The sequence below is a fragment of the Glycine max genome, chromosome 13 (genome assembly GCF_000004515.6).
Source record: "Glycine max cultivar Williams 82 chromosome 13, Glycine_max_v4.0, whole genome shotgun sequence".
Taxonomy (NCBI): domain Eukaryota; kingdom Viridiplantae; phylum Streptophyta; class Magnoliopsida; order Fabales; family Fabaceae; genus Glycine; species Glycine max.
In genome coordinates this window covers 3,310,899-3,333,154 of record NC_038249.2, presented here as the reverse complement: position 1 = coordinate 3,333,154, position 22,256 = coordinate 3,310,899, and positions in this window count along the sequence as shown.

Below are 22,256 nucleotides of genomic sequence, written 5' to 3'. Positions count from 1 at the left end.
AGTCAGGCTAGAGTTTTTTTGTGCGAGCCCAACCGACGTTTTGTTTCGGCCAAAACTGGCATGTTTCCATTTATTCGACCACGAAAACATTAGCCCATCTCGGCAAAAAAATATTTTTCACCGATATTGATTGAAAAAAATGCCAGTCGACGTCCGCCAAGAAAGATGACCGATCGAGGTCTAAAAAAGAAGCATCACCGCATGACGCCGATCGCACATTTCCTTACCGACAGCATACAGTTTACATTAAGGGATTGATTAGAAAACTCAATAGCCGACATTGGTCGTGAAGTAGCCCGACTGATATTTTTCAGTTGACATTGCGCAATTTCTTTTTAAAAACGCTCACTGGCCGATAATGTTTTTTTTTTACGGTAGAGGAAGTTTTCTTGTTTTGGTGTTGCATAAAAAATGTACAATGTAGGTCGGCTAGGTTTTTTTGAGTAAGCTCAACCCACGTTTTGTTTCGGCCGAAACTGGCATGGTCCCATTTATTCGGCCACGAAAACATTAGCCCATCTAGGCAAAAAAATATTTTTCACCGATATTGATTGAAAAAATACCAGTCGACGTCCGCCAAGAAAGATGACCGATCGAGGTCTAAAAAAGAAGCATCACCGCATGACGCCGATCGAACATTTCCTTACCGACATCATTCATATTTCTTTAAGGGATTGAATAGAAAACTCAATAGCCGACATCGGTCGTGAAGTAGCCCCGATTGATATTTGTCAGCCGACATTGCGCAATTTCTTTTTAAAAACACTCACTGGCCGATAATGTTTTTTTTTACGGTAGAGGAAGTTTTCTTGTTATGGTGTTGCATAAAAAATGTACAATGTAGGTCGGCTAGGTTTTTTTGAGCGAGCTCAACCATCGTATTGTTTTGGCCGAAACTGGCGTGTTCCCATTTTTTCGGCCACGAAAACATTAGCCCATCTCGGAAAAAAAATATTTTTCACCGATATTGATTGAAAAAATAGACAGTCGTCGTCCGCCAAGAAAGATGACCGATCGAGGTCTAAAAAAGAAGCATCACCGCATGACGCCGATAGAACATTTCCTTACCGACATCATGCATATTTCATTAAGGGATTGAATAGAAAACTCAATAGCCGACATCGGTCGTGAAGTAGCCGACTAATATTTTTCAGCCGACATTGCGCAATTTTTTTAAAAACGTTCGCTGGCCGATAATGTTTTTTTTACGGCAGAGGACTTTTCTTGTTTTGGTGTTGCATAAAAAATGTACAATGTACGTCGGCTAGGTATATTTGAGCGAGCTCAACTGACGTTTTGTTTCGGCCGAAACTGGCATGTTCCCATTTATTCGGCCAGGAAAACATTAGCCCATATCGGCAAAAAAATATTTTTCTCCGATACTGATTGAAAAAATTGACAGTCGACGTCCGCCAGAAAGATGACCGATCGAGGTCTAAAAAAGAAGCATCACCGCATGACGCCGATCGAACATTTCCTTACCGACATCAAGCATATTTCATTAAGGGATTGAATAGAAAACTCAATAGCCGACATCGGTCGTGAAGTAGCCCGACTGATATTTTTCAGTTGACATTGCGCAATTTCTTTTTAAAAACGCTCACTGGCCGATAATGTTTTTTTTTTTACGGTAGAGGAAGCTTTCTTGTTTTGGTGTTGCATAAAAAATGTACAATGTAGGTCGGCTAGGTTTTTTTGAGCGAGCTCAACCGACGTTTTGTTTTGGCCGAAACTGGCATGTTCCAATTTATTCGGCCACGAAAACATTAGCATATCATGGCAAAAAAATATTTTTCACCGATAATGATTGAAAAAATTGACAGTCGATGTCCGCCAAGAATGATGACCGATCGAGGTCTAAAAAAGAAGCATCACCGAATGACGCCGATCGAACATTTCCTTACCGACATCATGCATATTTCATTAAGGGATTGAATAGAAAACTCAATAGCCGACATTTGTCGTGAAGTAGCCCGACTGATATTTTTCAGTTGACATTGCGCAATTTCTTTTTAAAAACGCTCGCTGGCCGATAATGTTTTTTTTATTGCAGAGGAAGTTTTCTTGTTTTGGTGTTGCATAAAAAATGTACAATGTAGGTCAGCTAGGTTTTTTGGAGCGAGCTCAACCGACGTTTTGTTTCAGCCGAAACTGGCATGGTCCCATTTATTCGGCCACGAAAACATTAGCCCATCTCAGCAAAAAAATATTTTTCACCGATATTGATTGAAAAAAATGCCAGTCGACATCCGCCAAGAAAGATGACCGATCGAGGTCTAAAAAAGAAGCATCACCGCATGACGCCGATCGTACATTTCGTTACCTACATCATGCATATTTCATTAAGGGATTGAATAGAAAACTCAATAGCCGACATCGGTCGTGAGCCCGACTGATATTTTTCAGCCGACATTGCGCAATTTTTTTTAAAAACGTTCGCTGGCCGATAATGTTTTTTTTTTACGGTACAGGAAGTTTTCTTGTTTTGGTGTTGCATAAAAAATGTACAATGTAGGTTGGCTAGGTTTTTTTGTGCGAGCTCAACCGACGTTTTGTTTCGGCCGAAACTGGCATGTTCCCATTTATTCGGCCATGAAAACATTAGCCCATCTCGACAAAAAATTATTTTTCACCGATATTGATTGAAAAAAATGTCAGTCGACGTCCGCCAGGAAAGATGACCGATCGAGGTTAAAAAGGAAGCATCACCGCATGACGCCGATCGAACATTTCCTTTTCGACATCATGCATATTTCATTAAGGGATTGAATAGAAAACTCAATAACCGACATCGGTCGTGAAGTAGCCCGACTGATATTTTTCAGTTGACATTGCGCAATTTCTTTTTAAAAACGCTTGCTGGCCGATAATGTTTTTTTTATTGCAGAGGAAGTTTTCTTGTTTTGGTGTTGCATAAAAAATGTACAATGTAGGTCGGCTAGGTTTTTTGGAGCGAGCTCAACCGACGTTTTGTTTCGGCCGAAACTGGCATGTTCCCATTTATTCGGCCAGGAAAACATTAGCCCATCTCGGCAAAAAAATATTTTTCACCGATATTGATTGAAAAAAATGCCAGTCGACGTCCGCCAAGCAAGATGACCGATCGAGGTTAAAAAGGAAGCATCACCGCATGACGCCGATCGTGCATTTCCTTACCAAAATCATGCATATTTCATTAAGGGATTGAATTGAAAACTCAATAGCCGACTTCGGTCGTGAAGTAGCCCCGACTGATATTTTTCAGCCGACATTGCGCAATTTTTTTTTAAAAATGCTCGCTGGCAGATAATGTTTTTTTTTACGGCAGAGGAAGTTTTCTTGTTTTGGTATTGCATAAAAAATGTACAATGTAGGTCGGCTAGGTTTTTTTGTGCGAACTCAACCGACGTTTTGTTTCCGCTGAAACTGGCATGTTCCCATTTATTCGGCCAGGAAAACATTAGCCCATCTCGGCAAAAAAATATTTTTGACCGGTATTGATTGAAAAAAATGTCAGTCGACGTCGTGAAGTAGCTCGACTGATATTTTTCAGCCGACATTGCGCAATTTCTTTTTAAAAACGCTCGCTGGCAGATAATGTTTTTTTTTACGGCAAAGGAAGTTTTCTTGTTTTGGAGTTGCATAAAAAATGTACAATGTAGGTCGGCTAGGTTTTTTTGAGCGAGCTCAACCGACGTTTTGTTTCGGCCGACACTGGCATGTTTCCATTTATTCGGCCACGAAAACATTAGCCCATCTCGAAAAAAAAATATTTTTCACCGATATTGATTGAAAAAAATGTCAGTCGACGTCCGCCAAGAAAGATGACCGATCGATGTCTAAAAAAGAAGCATCACCGCATGACGCCGATCGAACATTTCCTTACCGACATCATAAATATTTCATTAAAGGATTGAATAGAAAACTCAATAGCCGACATCGGTCGTGAAGTAGCCCGACTGATATTTTTCAGTTGACATTGCGCAATTACTTTTTAAAAACGCTCACTGGCCGATAATGTTTTTTTTTACGGTAGAGGAAGCTTTCTTGTTTTGGTGTTGCATAAAAAATGTACAATGTAGGTCGGCTAGGTTTTTTTGAGCGAGCTCAACCGACGTTTTGTTTTGGCCGAAACTGGCATGTTCCAATTTATTCGGCCACGAAAACATTAGCATATCATGGCAAAAAAATATTTTTCACCGATAATGATTGAAAAAATTGACAGTCGACGTCCGCCAAGAATGATACCGATCGAGGTCTAAAAAAGAAGCATCACCGAATGACGCCGATCGAACATTTCCTTACCGAAATCATGCATATTTCATTAAGGGATTGAATAGAAAACTCAATAGCCGACATCGGTCGTGAAGTAGCCCGACTGATATTTTTCAGTTGACATTGCGCAATTTCTTTTTAAAAACGCTCGCTGGCCGATAATGTTTTTTTTATTGCAGAGGAAGTTTTCTTGTTTTGGTGTTGCATAAAAAATGTACAATGTAGGTCGGCTAGGTTTTTTGGAGCGAGCTCAACCGACGTTTTGTTTCAGCCGAAACTGGCATGTTCCCATTTATTCGGCCACGAAAACATTAGCCCATCTCAGCAAAAAAATATTTTTCACCGATATTGATTGAAAAAAATGCCAGTCGACGTCCGCCAAGAAAGATGACCGATCGAGGTCTAAAAAAGAAGCATCACCGCATGACGCCGATCGAACATTTCCTTACCGATATCATGCATATTTCATTAAGGGATTGAATAGAAAACTCAATAGCCGATATCGGTCGTGAAGTAGCCCGAGTAATATTTTTCAACCGACATTGCGCAATTTTTGTAAAAAAATTCGCTGGCCGATAATGTTTTTTTTACGGCAGAGGAAGTTTTCTTGTTTTAATGTAGCATAAAAAATGTACAATGTAGGTCGGCTAGGTTTTTTTGAGCGAGCTCAACCGACGTTTTGTTTCGGCCCAAACTGGCATATTCGCATTTATTCGGCCAGGAAAACATTAGCCCATCTCGTCAAAAATATATTTTTCACCGATATTGATTGAAAAAAATGTCAGTCGACGTCCGCCAAGAAAGATGACTGATCGAGGTTAAAAAGGATGAATCTCCGCATGACGCCGATCGAACATTTCCTTTTCGACATCATGCATATTTCATTAAGGGATTGAATAGAAAACTCAATAGCCGACATCGGTCGTGAAGTAGCCCGACTAATATTTTTCAGCCGACATTGCGCAATTTTTTTTAAAAACGTTCGCTGGCCGATTATGTTTTTTTTTACGGCAGAGGAAGTTTTCTTGTTTTGGTGTTGCATAAAAAATGTACAATGTAGGTCGGCTAGGTTTTTTGGAGCGAGCTCAACCGACGTTTTGTTTCGGCCGAAACTGGCATGTTCCCATTTATTCGGCCACGAAAACATTAGCCCATCTCAGCAAAAAAATATTTTTCACCGATATTGATTGAAAAAAATGCCAGTCGACGTCGGCCATGAAAGATGACCGATCGAGGTCTAAAAAAGAAGCATCACCGCATGACGCCGATCGAACATTTCCTTACCGATATCATGCATATTTCATTAAGGGATTGAATAGAAAACTCAATAGCCGATATCGGTCGTGAAGTAGCCCGACTAATATTTTTCAGCCGACATTGCGCAATTTTTTGTAAAAAAATTCGCTGGCCGATAATGTTTTTTTTACGGCAGAGGAAGTTTTCTTGTTTTGATGTTGCATAAAAAATGTACAATGTAGGTCGGCTAGGTTTTTTTGAGCGAGCTCAACTGACGTTTTGTTTCGGCCGAAACTGGCATGTTTCCATTTATTCGGCCAGGAAAACATTAGCCCATCTCGGCAAAATAATGTTTTTCACCGATATTGATTGAAAAAAATGTCAGTCGACGTCGGCCATGAAAGATGACCGATCGAGGTTAAAAAGGAATCATCACCGCATGACGCCGATCGAACATTTCCTTACCGACATCATGCATATTTCATTAAGGGATTGAATAGAAAACTCAATAGCCGACATCGGTCGTGAAGTAGCCCGACTAATATTTTTCAGCCGACATTGCGCAATTTTTTTAAAAACGTTCGCTGGCCGATAATGTTTTTTTTTACGGCAGAGGAAGTTTTCTTGTTTTGGTGTTGCATAAAAAATGTACAATGTAGGTCGGCTAGGTTTTTTGGAGCGAGCTCAACCGACGTTTTGTTTCAGCCGAAACTGGCATGGTCCCATTTATTCGGCCACGAAAACATTAGCCCATCTCAGCAAAAAAATATTTTTCACCGATATTGATTGAAAAAAATGCCAGTCGACGTCCGCCAAGAAAGATGACCGATCGAGGTCTAAAAAAGAAGCATCACCGCATGACGCCGATCGAACATTTCCTTACCGACATCATGCATATTTCATTAAGGGATTGAATAGAAAACTCAATAGCCGACATCGGTCGTGAAGAAGCTCCGACTGATATTTTTCAGCCGACATCGATCGTGAAGTAGCTCGACTGATATTTTTCAGCCGACATTACGCAATTTCTTTTTAAAAACACTTGCTGGCAGATAATGTTTTTTTTTACGGCAGAGGAAGTTTTCTTGTTTTGGTGTTGCATAAAAAATGTACAATGTAGGTCGGCTAGGTTTTTTGGAGCGAGCTCAACCGACGTTTTGTTTCGGCCGAAACTGGCATGTTCCCATTTATTCGGCCAGGAAAACATTAGCCCATCTCGGCAAAAAAATATTTTTCACCGATATTGATTGAAAAAAATGCCAGTCGACGTCCGCCAAGCAAGATGACCGATCGAGGTTAAAAAGGAAGCATCACCGCATGACGCCGATCGTGCATTTCCTTACCAAAATCATGCATATTTCATTAAGGGATTGAATTGAAAACTCAATAGCCGACATCGGTCGTGAAGTAGCCCGACTGATATTTTTCAGCCGACATTGCGCAATTTCTTTTTAAAAACGCTCGCTGGCCGATAATGTTTTTTTTTACGGCAGAGGAAGTTTTCTTGTTTTAATGTTGCATAAAAAATTTACAATGTAGGTCGGCTAGGTTATTTTGAGCGAGCTCAACCGACGTTTTCTTTCGGCCGAAACTGGCATATTCGCATTTATTCGGCCAGGAAAACATTAGCCCATCTCGGCAAAAAAATATTTTTCACCGATATTGATTGAAAAAAATGCCAGTCGACGTCGTGAAGTAGCTCGACTGATATTTTTCAGCCGACATTGCGCAATTTCTTTTTAAAAACACTCGCTGGCAGATAATGTTTTTTTTTACGGCAGAGGAAGTTTTCTTGTTTTGGTGTTGCATAAAAAATGTACAATGTAGGTCGGCTAGGTTTTTTTGAGCGAGCTCAACCGACGTTTTGTTTCGGCCGAAACTGGCATGTTCCCATTTATTCGGCCACGAAAACATTAGCCCATCTCGGCAAAAAAATATTTTTCACCGATATTGATTGAAAAAATTGACAGTCGACGTCCGCTAGGAAAGATGACCGATCGAGGTCTAAAAAAGAAGCATCACCGCATGACGCCGATCGAACATTTCCTTACCGACATCATGCATATTTCATTAAGGGATTGAATAGAAAACTCAATAGCCGACATCGGTCGTGAAGTAGCCCGACTGATATTTTTCAGCCGACATTGCACAATTTTTTTTTAAAGACGTTCGCTGGCCGATAATGTTTTTTTAACGGCAGAGGAAGTTTTGTTGATTTGGTGTTGCATAAAAAATGTACAATGTAGGACGGCTAGGTTTTTTTTTGCAGCTCAACCGAAGTTTTGTTTGGCCGAAACTGGCATATTCGCATTTATTCGGCCACGAAAACATTAGCCCATCTCGGCAAAAAAATATTTTTAACCGATATTGATTCAAAAAAATGCCAGTCGACGTCGGCCAGGAAAGATGACCGATCGAGGTTAAAAAGGAAGAATCACCGCATGACTCCGATCGAACATTTCCTTACCGATATCATGCATATTTCATTAAGGGATTGAATAGAAAACTCAATAGCCGATATCGGTCGTGAAGTAGCCCGACTAATATTTTTCAGCCGACATTGCGCAATTTTTTAAAAAACGTTCGCTGGCCGATAATGTTTTTTTTTACGGCAGAGGAAGTTTTCTTGTTTTGGTGTTGCATAAAAAATGTACAATGTAGGTCGGCTAGGTTTTTTTGAGCGAGCTCAACTGACGTTTTGTTTCGGCCGAAACTGGCATTTTCCCATTTATTCGGCCAGGAAAACATTAGCCCATCTCGGCAAAATAATGTTTTTCACCGATATTGATTGAAAAAAATGTCAGTCGACGTCGGCCATGAAAGATGACCGATCGAGGTTAAAAAGGAAGCATCACCGCATGACGCCGATCGAACATTTCCTTACCGACATCATGCCTATTTCATTAAGGGATTGAATAGAAAACTCAATAGCTGACATCGGTCGTGAAGTAGCCCGACTAATATTTTTAAGCTGACATTGCGCAATTTCTTTTTAAAAACGCTCACTGGCCGATAATGTTTTTTTTTTATGGTACAGGAAGTTTTCTTGTTTTGGTGTTGCATAAAAAATGTACAATGTAGGTTGGCTAGGTTTTTTTGTGCGAGCTCAACCGACGTTTTGTTTCGGCCGAAACTGGCATGTTCCTATTTATTCGGCCATGAAAACATTAGCCCGTCTCGACAAAAAATTATTTTTCACCGATATTGATTGAAAAAAATGTCAATCGACGTCCGCCAGGAAAGATGACCGATCGAGGTTAAAAAGGAAGCATCACCGCATGACGCCAATCGAACATTTCCTTACCGACATCATGCATATTTCATTAAGGGATTGAATAGAAAACTCAATAGCCGACATCGGTCGTGAAGAAGCTCCGACTGATATTTTTCAGCCGACATCGATCGTGAAGTAGCTCGACTGATATTTTTCAGCCGACATTACGCAATTTCTTTTTAAAAACACTTGCTGGCAGATAATGTTTTTTTTTACGGCAGAGGAAGTTTTCTTGTTTTGGTGTTGCATAAAAAATGTATAATGTTGGTCGGCTAGGTTTTTTTTTGCAGCTCAACCGACGTTTTGTTTCGGCCGAAACTGGCATATTCGCATTTATTCGGCCACGAAAACATTAGGCCATCTCGGCAAAAAAATATTTTTCACCGATATTGATTGAAAAAAATGTCAGTCGACGTCGGCCAGGAAAGATGACCGATCGAGGTTAAAAAGGAAGCATCACCGCATGACGCCGATCGAACATTTCCTTACCGACATCATGCATATTTCATTAAGCGATTGAATAGAAAACTCAATAGCCAACATCGGTCGTCAAGTAGCCCGACTGATATTTTTAAGCCGACATTGCGCAATTTCTTTTTAAAAACGTTCGCTGGCCGATAATGTTTTTTTTTATGGCAGAGGAAGTTTTCTTGTTTTGGTATTGCATAAAAAATGTACAATGTACGTCGGCTAGGTTTTTTTGAGCGAGCTCAACCGACGTTTTGTTTCGGCCGAAACTGGCATATTCGCATTTATTCGGCCAGGAAAACATTAGCCCATCTCGGCAAAAAAATATTTTTCACCGATATTGATTGAAAAAAATGTCAGTCGACGTCCGCCAAGAAAGATGACTGATCGAGGTTAAAAAGCATGCATCTCCGCATGACGCCGATCGAACATTTCCTTTTCGACATCATGCATATTTCATTAAGGGATTGAATAGAAAACTCAATAGCCGACATCGGTCGTGAAGTAGCCCGACTGATATTTTTCAGTTGACATTGCGCAATTTATTTTTAAAAACGTTCGCTGGCCGATAATGTTTTTTTTTACGGTAGAGGAAGTTTTCGTGTTTTTGTGTTCCATAAAAAGTGTACAATGTAGGTCGGCTAGGTTTTTTTGAGCGAGCTCAACCGACGTTTTGTTTCGGCCGAAACTGACATGTTCCCATTTATTCGGCCAGGAAAACATTAGCCCATCTCGGCAAAAAAATATTTTTCTCCGATACTGATTGAAAAAATTGACAGTCGACGTCCGCCAGGAAAGATGACCGATCGAGGTCTAAAAAAGAAGCATCACCGCATGACGCCGATCGAACATTTCCTTTCCGACATCATGCATATTTCATTAAGGGATTGAATAGAAAACTCAATAGCCGACATCGGTCGTGAAGTAGCCCGACTGATATTTTTCAGTTGACATTGTGCAATTTCTTTGTAAAAACGCTCGCTGGCAGATAATGTTTTTTTTATTGCAGAGGAAGTTTTCTGGTTTTGGTGTTGCATAAAAAATGTTCAATGTAGGTCGGCTAGGTTTTTTTGAGCGAGCTCAACCGACGTTTTGTTTCGTCCGAAACTGGCATGTTCCCATTTATTTGGCCACTAGAACATTAGCCCATCTCGGCAAAAAAATATTTTTCACCGATATTGATCGAAAAAAATGCCAGTCGACGTCGGCCTGGAAAGATGAGTGAACGAGGTTAAAAAGGAAGCATCACCGCATGACGCCGATCGAACATTTCCTTACCGACATCATGCCTATTTCATTAAGGGATTGAATAGAAAACTCAATAGGCGACATCGGTCGTGAAGTAGCCCGACTGATTTTTTTCAGCTGGCATTGCGCAATTTCTTTTTAAAGACGCTCACTGGCTGATACTGTTTTTTTTTTACGGTAGAGGAAGTTTTCTTGTTTTGGTGTTCCATAAAAAATGTACAATGTAGGTCGGCTAGGTTTTTTTGAGCGAGTTCAACCGACGTTTTATTTCGGCCGAAACTGGCTTGTTCCCATTTATTCGCCCACGAAAACATTAGCCCATCTCGGCAAAAAAATATTTTTCACCGATATTGATTGAAAAAAATGCCAGTCGACGTCGGCCAGGAAAGATGACCGATCGAGGTTAAAAAGGAAGCATCACCGCATGACGCCGATCGAACATTTCCTTACCGACATCATGCATATTTCATTAAGGGATTGAATAGAAAACTCAATAGCCGACATCGGTCGTGAAGTAGCCCGACTGATATTTTTCAGCCGACATTGCACAATTTTTTTTAAAGACGTTCGCTGGCCGATAATGTTTTTTTTTACGGCAGAGGAAGTTTTGTTGATTTGGTGTTGCATAAAAAATGTACAATGTACGTCGGCTAGGTTTTTTGGAGCGAGCTCAACCGACGTTTTGTTTCGGCCGAAACTGGCATATTCGCATTTATTCGGCCAGGAAAACATTAGCCCATCTCGGCAAAAAAATATTTTTCACCGATATTGATATAAAAAAATGCCAGTCGACGTCCGCCAAGAAAGATGACTGATCGAGGTTAAAAAGCATGCATCTCCGCATGACGCCGATCGAACATTTCCTTTTCGACATCATGCATATTTCATTAAGGGATTGAATAGAAAACTCAATAGCCGACATCGGTCGTGAAGTAGCCCGACTGATATTTTTCAGTTGACATTGCGCAATTTATTTTTAAAAACGCTCGCTGGCCGATAATGTTTTTTTTATTGCAGAGGAAGTTTTCTTGTTTTGGTGTTGCATAAAAAATGTACAATGTAGGTCGGCTAGGTTTTTTGGAGCGAGCTCAACCGACGTTTTGTTTCAGCCGAAACTGGCATGTTCCCATTTATTCGGCCAGGAAAACATTAGCCCATCTCGGCAAAAAAATATTTTTCACCGATATTGATTGAAAAAAATGCCAGTCGACGTCCGCCAAGCAAGATGACCGATCGAGGTTAAAAAGGAAGTATCACCGCATGACGCCGATCGTGCATTTCCTTACCAAAATCATGCATATTTCATTAAGGGATTGAATTGAAAACTCAATAGCCGACATCGGTCGTGAAGTAGCCCCGACTGATATTTTTCAGCAGACATTGCGCAATTTTTTTTTTAAAAATGGTCGCTGGCAGATAATGTTTTTTTTACGGCAGAGGAAGTTTTCTTGTTTTGGTATTACATAAAAAATGTACAATGTAGGTCGGCTAGGTTTTTTTGTGCGAGCTCAACCGACGTTTTGTTTCGGCCGAAACTGGCATGTTCCTATTTATTCGGCCATGAAAACATTAGCCCGTCTCGACAAAAAATTATTTTTCACCGATATTGATTGAAAAAAATGTCAATCGACGTCCGCCAGGAAAGATGACCGATCGAGGTTAAAAAGGAAGCATCACCGCATGACGCCAATCGAACATTTCCTTACCGACATCATGCATATTTCATTAAGGGATTGAATAGAAAACTCAATAGCCGACATCGGTCGTGAAGAAGCTCCGACTGATATTTTTCAGCCGACATCGATCGTGAAGTAGCTCGACTGATATTTTTCAGCCGACATTACGCAATTTCTTTTTAAAAACACTTGCTGGCAGATAATGTTTTTTTTTACGGCAGAGGAAGTTTTCTTGTTTTGGTGTTGCATAAAAAATGTATAATGTTGGTCGGCTAGGTTTTTTTTTGTAGCTCAACCGACGTTTTGTTTCGGCCGAAACTGGCATATTCGCATTTATTCGGCCACGAAAACATTAGGCCATCTCGGCAAAAAAATATTTTTCACCGATATTGATTGAAAAAAATGTCAGTCGACGTCGGCCAGGAAAGATGACCGATCGAGGTTAAAAAGGAAGCATCACCGCATGACGCCGATCGAACATTTCCTTACCGACATCATGCATATTTCATTAAGCGATTGAATAGAAAACTCAATAGCCAACATCGGTCGTCAAGTAGCCCGACTGATATTTTTAAGCCGACATTGCGCAATTTCTTTTTAAAAACGTTCGCTGGCCGATAATGTTTTTTTTTATGGCAGAGGAAGTTTTCTTGTTTTGGTATTGCATAAAAAATGTATAATGTACGTCGGCTAGGTTTTTTTGAGCGAGCTCAACCGACGTTTTGTTTCGGCCGAAACTGGCATATTCGCATTTATTCGGCCAGGAAAACATTAGCCCATCTCGGCAAAAAAATATTTTTCACCGATATTGATTGAAAAAAATGTCAGTCGACGTCCGCCAAGAAAGATGACTGATCGAGGTTAAAAAGCATGCATCTCCGCATGACGCCGATCGAACATTTCCTTTTCGACATCATGCATATTTCATTAAGGGATTGAATAGAAAACTCAATAGCCGACATCGGTCGTGAAGTAGCCCGACTGATATTTTTCAGTTGACATTGCGCAATTTATTTTTAAAAACGTTCGCTGCCCGATAATGTTTTTTTTTACGGTAGAGGAAGTTTTCGTGTTTTGGTGTTCCATAAAAAGTGTACAATGTAGGTCGGCTAGGTTTTTTTGAGCGAGCTCAACCGACGTTTTGTTTCGGCCGAAACTGGCATGTTCCCATTTATTCGGCCAGGAAAACATTAGCCCATCTCGGCAAAAAAATATTTTTCTCCGATACTGATTGAAAAAATTGACAGTCGACGTCCGCCAGGAAAGATGACCGATCGAGGTCTAAAAAAGAAGCATCACCGCATGACGCCGATCGAACATTTCCTTTCCGACATCATGCATATTTCATTAAGGGATTGAATAGAAAACTCAATAGCCGACATCGGTCGTGAAGTAGCCCGACTGATATTTTTCAGTTGACATTGTGCAATTTCTTTGTAAAAACGCTCGCTGGCCGATAATGTTTTTTTTATTGCAGAGGAAGTTTTCCGGTTTTGGTGTTGCATAAAAAATGTTCAATGTAGGTCGGCTAGGTTTTTTTGAGCGAGCTCAACCGACGTTTTGTTTCGTCCGAAACTGGCATGTTCCCATTGATTTGGCCACTAGAACATTAGCCCATCTCGGCAAAAAAATATTTTTCACCGATATTGATCGAAAAAAATGCCAGTCGACGTCGGCCTGGAAAGATGACTGAACGAGGTTAAAAAGGAAGCATCACCGCATGACGCCGATCGCACACTTCCTTACCGACATCATGCCTATTTCATTAAGGGATTGAATAGAAAACTCAATAGGCGACATCGGTCGTGAAGTAGCCCGACTGATTTTTTTCAGCTGGCATTGCGCAATTTCTTTTTAAAGACGCTCACTGGCTGATACTGTTTTTTTTTTACGGTAGAGGAAGTTTTCTTGTTTTGGTGTTCCATAAAAAATGTACAATGTAGGTCGGCTAGGTTTTTTTGAGCGAGTTCAACCGACGTTTTATTTCGGCCGAAACTGGCTTGTTCCCATTTATTCGCCCACGAAAACATTAGCCCATCTCGGCAAAAAAATATTTTTCACCGATATTGATTGAAAAAAATGCCAGTCGACGTCGGCCAGGAAAGATGACCGATCGAGGTTAAAAAGGAAGCATCACCGCATGACGCCGATCGAACATTTCCTTACCGACATCATGCATATTTCATTAAGGGATTGAATAGAAAACTCAATAGCCGACATCGGTCGTGAAGTAGCCCGACTGATATTTTTCAGCCGACATTGCACAATTTTTTTTAAAGACGTTCGCTGGCCGATAATGTTTTTTTTTACGGCAGAGGAAGTTTTGTTGATTTGGTGTTGCATAAAAAATGTACAATGTACGTCGGCTAGGTTTTTTGGAGCGAGCTCAACCGACGTTTTGTTTCGGCCGAAACTGGCATATTCGCATTTATTCGGCCAGGAAAACATTAGCCCATCTCGGCAAAAAAATATTTTTCACCGATATTGATATAAAAAAATGCCAGTCGACGTCCGCCAAGAAAGATGACTGATCGAGGTTAAAAAGCATGCATCTCCGCATGACGCCGATCGAACATTTCCTTTTCGACATCATGCATATTTCATTAAGGGATTGAATAGAAAACTCAATAGCCGACATCGGTCGTGAAGTAGCCCGACTGATATTTTTCAGTTGACATTGCGCAATTTATTTTTAAAAACGCTCGCTGGCCGATAATGTTTTTTTTATTGCAGAGGAAGTTTTCTTGTTTTGGTGTTGCATAAAAAATGTACAATGTAGGTCGGCTAGGTTTTTTGGAGCGAGCTCAACCGACGTTTTGTTTCAGCCGAAACTGGCATGTTCCCATTTATTCGGCCAGGAAAACATTAGCCCATCTCGGCAAAAAAATATTTTTCACCGATATTGATTGAAAAAAATGCCAGTCGACGTCCGCCAAGCAAGATGACCGATCGAGGTTAAAAAGGAAGTATCACCGCATGACGCCGATCGTGCATTTCCTTACCAAAATCATGCATATTTCATTAAGGGATTGAATTGAAAACTCAATAGCCGACATCGGTCGTGAAGTAGCCCCGACTGATATTTTTCAGCAGACATTGCGCAATTTTTTTTTTAAAAATGGTCGCTGGCAGATAATGTTTTTTTTACGGCAGAGGAAGTTTTCTTGTTTTGGTATTACATAAAAAATGTACAATGTAGGTCGGCTAGGTTTTTTTGTGCGAGCTCAACCGACGTTTTGTTTCCGCCGAAACTGGCATGTTCCCATTTATTCGGCCAGGAAAACATTAGCCCATCTCGGCAAAAAAATATTTTTCACCGATATTGATTGAAAAAAATGTCAGTCGACGTCGTGAAGTAGCTCGACTGATATTTTTAAGCCGACATTGCGCAATTTGATTTTAAAATCGCTCGCTGGCAGATAATGTTTTTTTTTACGGCAGAGGAAGTTTTCTTGTTTTGGTGTTGCATAAAAAATGTACAATGTAGGTCGGCTAGGTTTTTTTGAGCGAGCTCAACCGACGTTTTGTTTCGGTCGAAACTGGCATGTTCCCATTTATTCGGCCACGAAAACATTAGCCCATCTCGGAAAAAAAATATTTTTCACCGATATTGATTGAAAAAATTGACAGTCGACGTCCGCTAGGAAAGATGACCGATCGAGGTCTAAAAAAGAAGCATCACCGCATGACGCCGATCGAACATTTCCTTACCGACATCATGCATATTTCATTAAGGGATTGAATAGAAAACTCAATAGCCGACATCGGTCGTGAAGTAGCCCGACTGATATTTTTCAGCCGACATTGCGCAATTTTTTTTAAAAACATTCGCTGGCCGATAATGTTTTTTTTTTACGGCAGAGGAAGTTTTCTTGTTTTAATGTTGCATAAAAAATGTACAATGTAGGTCGGCTAGGTTTTTTTGAGCGAGCTCAACCGACGTTTTGTTTCGGCCGAAACTGGCATATTCGCATTTATTCGGCCAGGAAAACATTAGCCCATCTCGGCAAAAAAACATTTTTCACCGATATTGATTGAAAAAAATGCCAGTCGACGTCGTGAAGTAGTTCGACTGATATTTTTCAGCCGACATTGCAGAATTTCTTTTTAAAAACGCTCGCTGGCAGATAATGTTTTTTTTTACGGCAGAGGAAGTTTTCTTGTTTAATGTTGCATAAAAAATGTACAATTTAGGTCGGCTAGGTTTTTTTGAGTGAGCTCAACCGACGTTTTGTTTCGGCCGAAACTGGCATGTTCCCATTTATTCGGCCAGGAAAACATTAGCACATCTCGGCAAAAAAATATTTTTCTCCGATACTGATTGAAAAAATTGACAGTCGACGTCCGCCAGCAAAGATGACCGATCGAGGTCTAAAAAAGGAGCATCACTGCATGACACCGATCGAACATTTCCTTACTGACATCATGCATATTACATTAAGGGATTGAATAGAAAACTCAATAGCCGACATCGGTCGTGAAGTAGCCCGACTGACATTTTTCAGCCGACATTGCGCAATTTTTTTTAAAATCGTTCGCTGGCCGATAATGTTTTTTTTTTACGGCAGAGGAAGTTTTCTTGTTTTAATGTTGCATAAAAAATGTACAATGTAGGTCGGCTAGGTTTTCTTGAGCGAGCTCAACCGACGTTTTGTTTCGGCCGAAACTGGCATATTCGCATTTATTCGGCCAGGAAAACATTAGCCCATCTCGGCAAAAAAATATTTTTCACCGATATTGATTGAAAAAAATGTCAGTCGACTTCGTGAAGTAGCTCGACTGATATTTTTCAGCCGACATTGCACAATTTCTTTTTAAAAACGCTCGCTGGCAGATAATGTTTTTTTTTACGGCAGAGGAAGTTTTCTTGTTTTAATGTTGCATAAAAAATGTACAATTTAGGTTGGCTAGGTTTTTTTTAGCGAGCTCAACCGACGTTTTGTTTCGGCCGAAACTGGCATATTCGCATTTATTCGGCCAGGAAAACATTAGCCCATCTCGGCAAAAAAATATTTTTCACCGATATTGATTGAAAAAAATGTCAGTCGACGTCCGCCAAGAAAGATGACTGATCGAGGTTAAAAAGGATGCATCTCCGCATGACGCCGATCGAACATTTCCTTTTCGACATCATGCATATTTCATTAAGGGATTGAATAGAAAACTCAATAGCCGACATCGGTCGTGAAGTAGCCCGACTAATATTTTTCAGCCGAATTGCGCAATTTTTTTAAAAACGTTCGCTGGCCGATAATGTTTTTTTTTACGGCAGAGGAAGTTTTCATGTTTTGGTGTTGCATAAAAAATGTACAATGTAGGTCGGCTAGGTTTTTTTGAGCGAGCTCAGCTGACGTTTTGTTTCGGCCGAAACTGGCATGTTCCCATTTATTCGGCCAGGAAAACATTAGCCCATCTCGGCAAAAAAATATTTTTCTCCGATATTGATTGAAAAAATTGACAGTCGACGTCCGCCAGGAAAGATGACCGATCGAGGTCTGAAAAAGAAGCATCACCGCATGACGCCGATCGAACATTTCCTTACCGACATCATGCATATTTCATTAAGGGATTGAATAGAAAACTCAATAGCCGACATCGGTCGTGAAGTAGCCCGACAGATATTTTTCAGCCGACATTGCACAATTTTTTTTTAAAGACGTTCGCTGGCCGATAATGTTTTTTTTTACGGCAGAGGAAGTTTTGTTGATTTGGGTGTTGCATAAAAAATTGTACAATGTAGACGGCTAGGTTTTTTTTTGCAGCTCAACCGAAGTTTTGTTTGGCCGAAACTGGGATATTCGCATTTATTCGGCCAGGAAAACATTAGCCGATCTCGGCAAAAAAATATTTTTCACCGATATTGATTGAAAAAAATGTCAGTCGACGTCCGCCAAGAAAGATGACTGATCGAGGTTAAAAAGGATGCATCTCCGCATGACGCCGATCGAACATTTCCTTTTCGACATCATGCATATTTCATTAAGGGATTGAATAGAAAACTCAATAGCCGACATCGGTCGTGAAGTAGCCCGACTGATATTTTTCAGTTGACATTGCGCAATTTCTTTTTAAAAACGCTCGCTGGCCGATAATGTTTTTTTTATTGCAGAGGAAGTTTTCTTGTTTTGGTGTTGCATAAAAAATGTACAATGTAGGTCGGCTAGGTTTTTTTGAGCGAGCTCAACTGACGTTTTGTTTCGGCCGAAACTGGCATGTTCCCATTTATTCGGCCAGCAAAACATTAGCCCATCTCGGCAAAAAAATATTTTTCTCCGATACTGATTGAAAAAATTGACAGTCGACGTCCGCCAGGAAAGATGACCGATCGAGGTCTGAAAAAGAAGCATCACCGCATGACGCCGATCGAACATTTCCTTACCGACATCATGCATATTTCATTAAGGGATTGAATAGAAAACTCAATAGCAGACATCGGTCGTGAAGTAGCCCGACTGATATTTTTCAGCCGACATTGCACAATTTTTTTTAAAGACGTTCGCTGGCCGATAATGTTTTTTTTTACAGCAGAGGAAGTTTTTTTGATTTGGTGTTGCATAAAAAATGTACAATGTAGGACGGCTAGGTTTTTTTTTGCAGCTCAACCGAAGTATTGTTTCGGCCGAAACTGGCATATTCGCATTTATTCGGCCACGAAAACATTAGCCCATCTCGGCAAAAAAATATTTTTCACCGATATTGATTGAAAAAAATGCAAGTCGACGTCGGCCAGGAAAGATGACCGATCGAGGTTAAAAAGGAAGCATCACCGCATGACGCCGATCGAACATTTCCTTACCGATATCATGCATATTTCATTAAGGGATTGAATAGAAAACTCAATAGCCGACATCGGTCGTGAAGTAGCCCGACTAATATTTTTCAGCCGACATTGCGCAATTTTTTTAAAAACGTTCGCTGGCCGATAATGTTTTTTTTTACGGCAGAGGAAGTTTTCTTGTTTTGGTGTTGCATAAAAAATGTACAATGAACGTCGGCTAGGTTTTTTTGAGCGAGCTCAACCGACGTTTTGTTTCGGCCGAAACTGGCATATTCGCATTTATTCGGCCAGGAAAACATTAGCCGATCTCGGCAAAAAAATATTTTTCACCGATATTGATTGAAAAAAATGTCAGTCGACGTCCGCCAAGAAAGATGACTGATCGAGGTTAAAAAGGATGCATCTCCGCATGACGCCGATCGAACATTTCCTTTTCGACATCATGCATATTTCATTAAGGGATTGAATAGAAAACTCAATAGCCGACATCGGTCGTGAAGTAGCCCGACTGATATTTTTCAGTTGACATTGCGCAATTTCTTTTTAAAAACGCTCGCTGGCCGATAATGTTTTTTTTATTGCAGAGGAAGTTTTCTTGTTTTGGTGTTGCATAAAAAATGTACAATGTAGGTCGGCTAGGTTTTTTTGAGCGAGCTCAACTGACGTTTTGTTTCGGCCGAAACTGGCATGTTCCCATTTATTCGGCCAGCAAAACATTAGCCCATCTCGGCAAAAAAATATTTTTCTCCGATACTGATTGAAAAAATTGACAGTCGACGTCCGCCAGGAAAGATGACCGATCGAGGTCTGAAAAAGAAGCATCACCGCATGACGCCGATCGAACATTTCCTTACCGACATCATGCATATTTCATTAAGGGATTGAATAGAAAACTCAATAGCAGACATCGGTCGTGAAGTAGCCCGACTGATATTTTTCAGCCGACATTGCACAATTTTTTTTTAAAGACGTTCGCTGGCCGATAATGTTTTTTTTTACAGCAGAGGAAGTTTTTTTGATTTGGTGTTGCATAAAAAATGTACAATGTAGGACGGCTAGGTTTTTTTTTGCAGCTCAACCGAAGTATTGTTTCGGCCGAAACTGGCATATTCGCATTTATTCGGCCACGAAAACATTAGCCCATCTCGGCAAAAAAATATTTTTCACCGATATTGATTGAAAAAAATGCAAGTCGACGTCGGCCAGGAAAGATGACCGATCGAGGTTAAAAAGGAAGCATCACCGCATGACGCCGATCGAACATTTCCTTACCGATATCATGCATATTTCATTAAGGGATTGAATAGAAAACTCAATAGCCGACATCGGTCGTGAAGTAGCCCGACTAATATTTTTCAGCCGACATTGCGCAATTTTTTTAAAGACTTTCGCTGGCCGATAATGTTTTTTTTTACGGCAGAGGAAGTTTTCTTGTTTTGGTGTTGCATAAAAAATGTACAATGTACGTCGGCTAGGTTTTTTTGAGCGAGCTCAACCGACGTTTTGTTTCGGCCGAAACTGGCATATTCGCATTTATTCGGCCAGGAAAACATTAGCCCATCTCGGCAAAAAAATATTTTTCTCCGATACTGATTGAAAAAATTGACAGTCGACGTCCGCCAGGAAAGATGACCGATCGAGGTCTGAAAAAGAAGCATCACCGCATGACGCCGATCGAACATTTCCTTACCGACATCATGCATATTTCATTAAGGGATTGAATAGAAAACTCAATAGCCGACATCGGTCGTGAAGTAGCACGACAGATATTTTTCAGCCGACATTGCACAATTTTTTTTTAAAGACGTTCGCTGGCCGATAATGTTTTTTTTTACGGCAGAGGAAGTTTTGTTGATTTGGTGTTGCATAAAAAATGTACAATGTAGGACGGGTAGGTTTTTTTTTGCAGCTCAACCGAAGTTTTGTTTCGGCCGAAACTGGCATATTCGCATTTATTCGGCCACGAAAACATTAGCCCATCTCGGCAAAAAAATATTTTTCACCGATATTGATTGAAAAAAATGCCAGTCGACGTCGGCCAGGAAAGATGACCGATCGAGGTTAAAAAGGAAGCATCACCGCATGACGCCGATCGAACATTTCCTTACCGACATCATGCATATTTCATTAAGCGATTGAATAGAAAACTCAATAGCCGACATCGGTCGTCAAGTAGCCCGACTGATATTTTTAAGCCGACATTGTGCAATTTCTTTTTAAAAACGTTCGCTGGCCGATAATGTTTTTTTTTACGGTAGAGGAAGTTTTCTTGTTTTGGTATTGCATAAAAAATGTACAATGTACGTCGGCTAGGTTTTTTTGAGCGAGCTCAACCGACGTTTTGTTTCGGCCGAAACTGGCATATTCGCATTTATTCGGCCAGGAAAACATTAGCCCATCTCGGCAAAAAAATATTTTTCACCGATATTGATTGAAAAAAATGTCAGTCGACGTCCGCCAAGAAAGATGACTGATCGAGGTTAAAAAGGATGCATCTCCGCATGACGCCGATCAAACATTTCCTTTTCGACATCATGCATATTTCATTAAGGGATTGAATAGAAAACTCAATAGCCGACATCGGTCGTGAAGTTGCCCGACTAATATTTTTCAGCCGACATTGCGCAATTTTTTTAAAAACGTTCGCTGGCCGATAATGTTTTTTTTTACGGTAGAGGAAGTTTTCTTGTTTTGGTGTTGCATAAAAAATGTACAATGTACGTCGGCTAGGTTTTTTTGAGCGAGCTCAACAGAAGTTTTGTTTCGGCCGAAACTGGCATATTCGCATTTATTCGGCCACAAAAACATTAGCCCATCTCGGCAAAAAAATATTTTTCACCGATATTGATTGAAAAAATTGACAGTCGACGTCCGCTAGGAAAGATGACCGATCGAGGTCTAAAAAAGGAGCATCACTGCATGACACCGATCGAACATTTCCTTACTGACATCATGCATATTACATTAAGGGATTGAATAGAAAACTCAATAGCCGACATCGGTCGTGAAGTAGCCCGACTGATATTTTTCAGCCGACATTGCGCAATTTCTTTTTAAAGACGCTCACTGGCCGATACTGTTTTTTTTTTTACGGTAGAGGAAGTTTTCTTGTTTTGGTGTTCCATAAAAAATGTACAATGTTGGTCGGCTAGGTTTTTTTGAGCGAGCTCAACCGACGTTTTGTTTCAGCCAAAACTGGCATGTTCCCATTTATTCGGCCACGAAAACATTAGCCCATCTCGGAAAAAAAATATTTTTCACCGATATTGATCGAAAAAAATGCCAGTCGACGTCCGCCAGGAAAGATGACCGATCGAGGTTA